Source organism: Leopardus geoffroyi, chromosome B4, assembly GCF_018350155.1.
Source record: "Leopardus geoffroyi isolate Oge1 chromosome B4, O.geoffroyi_Oge1_pat1.0, whole genome shotgun sequence".
Lineage (NCBI taxonomy): Eukaryota > Metazoa > Chordata > Mammalia > Carnivora > Felidae > Leopardus > Leopardus geoffroyi.
This window is the reverse complement of record NC_059341.1, coordinates 32836304-32842303: the sequence shown is the minus strand read 5'-3', so window position 1 is coordinate 32842303 and position 6000 is coordinate 32836304.

The following is a 6000-nucleotide window of genomic DNA, read 5'->3' as shown; positions in this document are numbered from 1 at the left end:
AACCCAGAATAAGATTTTGTCTGAGGTGCAGCAAATGCCTAGTCGATCTCATATTTAGTACTCACACTGAGACATGTCCAGACAATGGAATTAGAGACACAAAAAGGAAAACCAATGAATAAAATGTCAATGTTTAAAAAAAAATTTTGGAGAAAAATAAGACATGATTCTTTTTCTTTTGCCTTTTTTTTTTTTTTAACCAGTTGAGGAAATGTGCCTTTTTCCAAAAATGACATAAATTACACTTTACTAACTAAGCCATTAGATTAAAACATTCATTTTAATAGGATGCAAGAAAATTTAAACTGGGAATTTATCATATAGCAGAGTAAATTAAAAGGATGCTTGTGTAGAAAAATCCAGCCTATTTTTACATAAGAATGAAAAAACAATCATGCCCATAATAGGGTTAAAAAGGATTATCATTTTCATATTTGTTACTTCTTCTTTAAGTTTTATATTTTGCTTCTCTCCTTAACTGTAAATCTTTAACATTGCATAACCCCAATTAAGAAAAATAAAAAGCAAAATGAGAGCCTGTATTCATAGAGGAATGCTCTTGGCTAAGGCCCCAGATATTTTTTGTATCTCCAGTGAATTGCTTGTAAAATTTCCAGGAAGTTTGGGAAAACTTTGCATTGACATCACTCAGCAAACCTTGGAAAAGTTTTACCAGGGGAAAGATTGGAAGCCAAGCTGACCGTCTGGGGTACTGATCCTGTGATATTTGTAGACTCGCTTAATGCTGATGAATTTTGCAGAAATCTCCATTCTCTCCTTCTCTCCTAGGTTTCTAGTTTATTCAGGAATAAGTTAATAATTTAACCATGTTTTGTTTTATCTTTTCTCCAGTTTTTCTGCCTTCTCAGAATTTTGTTATCTTTGTTAAATATTTTTGTTGATGTGGAAAAGCAAAGAAACTAAATTTTAGGTTTATTTTACTTTAAATAAAAAAATATATTGCCAACCTACACAATTGATGTTTATACATAAAAATTGTATTATGTTTGTATATTTAAAATTATGATTGGAAATTGTCAATTTTAATTTAATTTAATTTAATTTAATTTAAATGTGAATCTTACAAAGAAATATTGTATTAGTAAGAATATATTTTTGAGACAAAATATGTGAACTAAAAAAAGTGTGAGCATTTACATGTTGTAGTGTTCACTACTGTGTACTCTTGGTTAAGTGTTTTTGGTAACAGTTTTATTGAGATATGGCACATATCACACAGTTCAACAATTTAAAACTGTACAATTTAATAGTTTTTGTTATATGTGTATATGTACAGTCATCATCACAGCCAAATTTACAATATTTTCATTACCTTAAAAAGAAACTCCATATGTTAGCTATAGCCTCCTTATCTCCCTCCCCCTATTTCCATCCTCAGTTCTAAGCAGCCACGAATCTATATTCTGTCTTTATAGATTTGTCTATTCTGGAAATTTCACATAAACAGAATCAGGTAATATGCGTTGTTTTATGACTTGCTTCTTGTACTTAATGTTTTCAAGGTTTATCCTTGTTATGGTGTGTATCAATATTCCATTCCTTTTAATGACTGAATAAAAGACTTTTTAAGTATCTAGATTTGAATTGTTTTTTTTTTTCATTTAAGTCATTAAATGACTTAAAATGAAATTCTGATCTGCATTGATATTTAGGATGCTTCAAAAATATATTGATTTTAAATTCTTAATATTCTAAAATTTTCTATATCTTGCTAAATTTTTCTATAAAAATAATGTATCAAGTAACAAACCTTCTCTTTCTGAAATCTATCAACAAAGAACTAAGTGTTCAGTAAAAATATACATGATTATTTGTTCAATAGGGTCAGATTTTTTTAAAGGAATGAATCAGGTAAGATTTATTATAGATATTTTGGGAGAAAATTTTTACAACTGAAAGGATTTCAAGCATGTTTTGTGTTATTACATGATGGTTATTATTTATTGAAGACATTATTTATTGGAGTGCTTACATGTGAAGTGCTTAGTTCTTTGCACCTTCATATTTATTGGACACTTATGTCAACATCTCCCCCAGCTGACAGATGGAGGAACTGAGGCTTTCTTAATTTTCTGGATATTTCTCAAGATAACAGGTAACAGAACCTAAGTTCAAACCCAGAGCCTAATTTCATATCCTATTTTCAAAACCCTATTTCAAAACCATTACTATGACAAATGTAAATAAGTGGAAAGAATTTTAGATGGGATACTAAACACCTAGATTCTGTAGTTAACATTATACAGTATTTGATTTATCGCATTTCAATCCATTTGTTCATCCCTTTGTCAGTTCATCACCCCATATTATTTTTTAAATTCAGTTCATAGCAGAGTCCAGTTTGTGGCATTAGGCAGCTCAAAGCATAAATCATGGCTCACCTTCTTAAAATAGTTTCTCAGGCTAACCTCCGTTTCCTCATCTGTAAATTGGAAACAGTAATAGTACTATGGAAGATTCTTTGTAAGAACGGTCCTAATTTTACTCCTAAAGCTATGTCCCATTGTAAAGTGACTTTATAACTCTTCCCATCAAGAGGCAGAGTCTATGTCCCTCCCCTTGAATTAGCGCTGGTCTTGTGGCTTGTGACTTGCCTTGGGCAACAGAAAAACAGCAGAAATGATAGTGTGCTTGTTCTGGACATAGACTCCAGGAATCTTCTGTCTACTCCTTCTCTTAGAAACCTTCCCAGCTGCTACATGAAGAAGCTTAGGCCAGAATGCTGAAAGCAAGATACCATATGGGGCTATAAAAACAATACAGCTCAGCCCATTCTAGACCAACCTGCCTCCTGATAACCCAACAGCTGACTACAGATTCACAAGGGAGCCCAGAAAGATCAGAATAATCACCCAATGGGCTCTAGCTTAAATAGCCAACCCACAGAGAATCATGAGCTAAACAAATATTTATTGTTTTAAGCCACCAAGTCTTGGTGTAGGACACAATACAAAATTGATACAAGAATCTACTTCACAGAAGTATTGTGAGGATTAAAAAAGATGTGAATGCTTGGAGTTGTGCTGATATGCAGGAAATAGTCAGTATTAATATTAACAATCATAGTTACCATCATCATCATCATCATCATCATCATCATCATCTAGGCATAAACTACTGTGGTTTCTCAATGGTAATTCTAAGATCCTCCTCCCCTCTAACCGTAATAATGCTTCCCTCTCTTCCTCCCTTAGAAATATTTTCAGGCCCAGCTCAAATGTCACATCCTTGGAGAAATCTTTGGGTTACCTGCCAAATTAGCTTTGTCTTCTCTTAAGTATTTTGTTCATTTCACTAATACCATACTGTGATATGCATATTTGTATCAGTGTCTCTTCCCAAACTATACTGTAAGAGTCCAGAGTATATCTTATTCTAATTTGTGACCTCGGCAATAGCATACTACTCAGTTAATAGTAATTAAATAAGTGAATTTTTAAAAAAGATCCATAATGCTTTATGCCAGAAGTTCAAAAACCATATTTGGTGTCCTTATTTTATTCATATAGGAAATCACTTTCCGATTTCTTTTCAAACCTAGCTTTTTCAGACTAATGACATCTAAATTCCACATTCACCTTGGAATCTTGCACTTATAAATACATCACAATCTAAAACTTTCATCAGAACTCATTCATACTTTAAATTGTCTTAAGTTACTTATATAAGAAATTTATGCCATAATATCTAACATTTGAAACAAAGTGTGAATGTAATTGTGTGTTGTTAAATAAGGACTTCACTCATGTCCAGGCAAACACTGATTTATTTACAGTTAGAACTGTCCTTTTCCTCTCTGGAGTCATTTTGTAAATATTTAGTGATAAAATAATTAGTAAAGAAGAAACATAGCCTAAGTCATTAAAGCCATGGGGGGAAAATGTCATAATTACAAATCACATACAACTCGCCAACCTTCTGACTCGTCAGTTCATCCTTAATTGTTTGCCTTTACATCCCTTATTTGCACACTGTCACATGCAACCAGCTGGAACTGTAGAACATAAAAGATACATATAAAGTAGGAATTAAATAGGGCATAGGAAAGGTAAAGGGCATACTCTGTTGTCAAGTTTAATTAATTTGATGGTAAGTTTTATAACACCTTTTATATGTAATATGTGTTTAGTAGTTATGTTTCATCACTAGATGAAACCTAATAAAGTAGGTAGAATACCCAGAATAAGATCAGTGGATACTTTATGGACTGGAGAAAGTAGAGAAAGGACTGTCAACATGAATGAGTCTTTAAGACCCATCATTCTACTTTGTCTCTATAAAAAGTGTATTATTTCAAAACTTACTTTTGATGAATCCTAATAGTAGAAAACAGAAATCTGGAGGCAAGGTTTTTAGTTCCAGCTTTTAAGCTGTCTTCTCCCTTGGGTCTGAGTAACCATAACTTTTCTGTGACTCCATTTTATTTTGTTCACTTGTCTGGCTACTCTAACTCTCCTTGTGTGGATATTATACCCCCCAAGAAAACTATTATTGAAATATTCTGGATTGATCTGGGCTCCCCTGTAGCACACGTTGCTCACCTCCCACCAGTAAGACTGTAATTGTCTCTGCCCACAAAACAACAGATTTTGGTTTTCTGTTTTTCCATTTTTGTTACTCTAGCCCTCACCCAATACCTCAAACAGAAAAATTATTTGGTAAAAGGTGGGAAGATTAATGGAATATTTAATAATTCAAAGCTTTGTGCTGAGCTTTGTAAGGGATCCAAAACCTTTCCATATGCCCTCTCAGGAATGTTACAGTCCAAATGGGAAGATATGACATGTATATATGTAAAATCAGATAGCTTCATATATATATATATATATATATATATATATATATATATATATATCTTCACTATCTTCATGTCTACATGACATATTGCCTAGAATTTTATTGTTTCATCAATGTTGATAAGGAGATACTGGTAACATATTGTTAAGTTTTAGGAGTATTTAGATTTAATTGGTCCTAAAACTGCAGTCAGGATCAGCACACTATGTCTAAATGTACAAATTAATTATTTAACAAACTCACTTTATTTTTAATGTAGGTTATTGACTGGCAAGTTACTCAGTAAAGTCAATATGGTTACAGCACATAGCACAGTCTCATGGTAAACATGCAGCTCCAATTTCCTCTTCACAACAATAAAAAGTGGATAAACATTACCTGCCAGAGCAAAAGAAAGAAATGTATATCCATGAAAATTTCCTGAGTATTCTTTTTTTTTTTTGCCTTTTTAATACCATTTTAATCATTTTTACATATAATTTTTATTTACATAAGTATGCAATGTGGTGACATTAAGTACATTCACAATGTTGTGTGATCATCACCACTATTCTCCAGAAGTTTTCTATCATCCTAAACTGAAACTCTTTACTTATTAAACAATAATTTTCTATTCCTCTAGCCCCTGGAAACCACTACTTTGGTTTGTTTCTATGAATCTGCCTATGCTAGGTATTTCAAGTAGGTCAGATCATACAGTATTTGTCCTTTTGTATCTGGCTTATTTCACTTACCATGTGTCTTCAAGTTTCATTCATGTTGTATCATGTATCAAAATTCATCCTTCTCTATGGCTGAATAATATTCTATTGTATGCATATGCCACATTTTGTTTACTCATTCATCTGTGGATGGACATTTGCATTGTTTCTACTTTTTGACTATTGCAAATAAAACTGCTATGAATATCAGTATACAAATTTATGTTAGAGGTCCTGCTTTTAATTATTTTGAGTATATACTTAGGAGTGGAATTGCTAGTGTTATGGTAATTCTATGTTTAACTTTTGAGGAAATATTATACTGTTTCCAACAGTGGCTATACCTTTTTATATTCCTACAGCTATACACAAATATTCTAATCTCACATCCTTGCTAACACTTATACATTCTTTTTTTTAATTTTTAATATTTTATTTTATTTTATTTTATTTTATTTTATTTTTGAGAGAGAGAGACAAA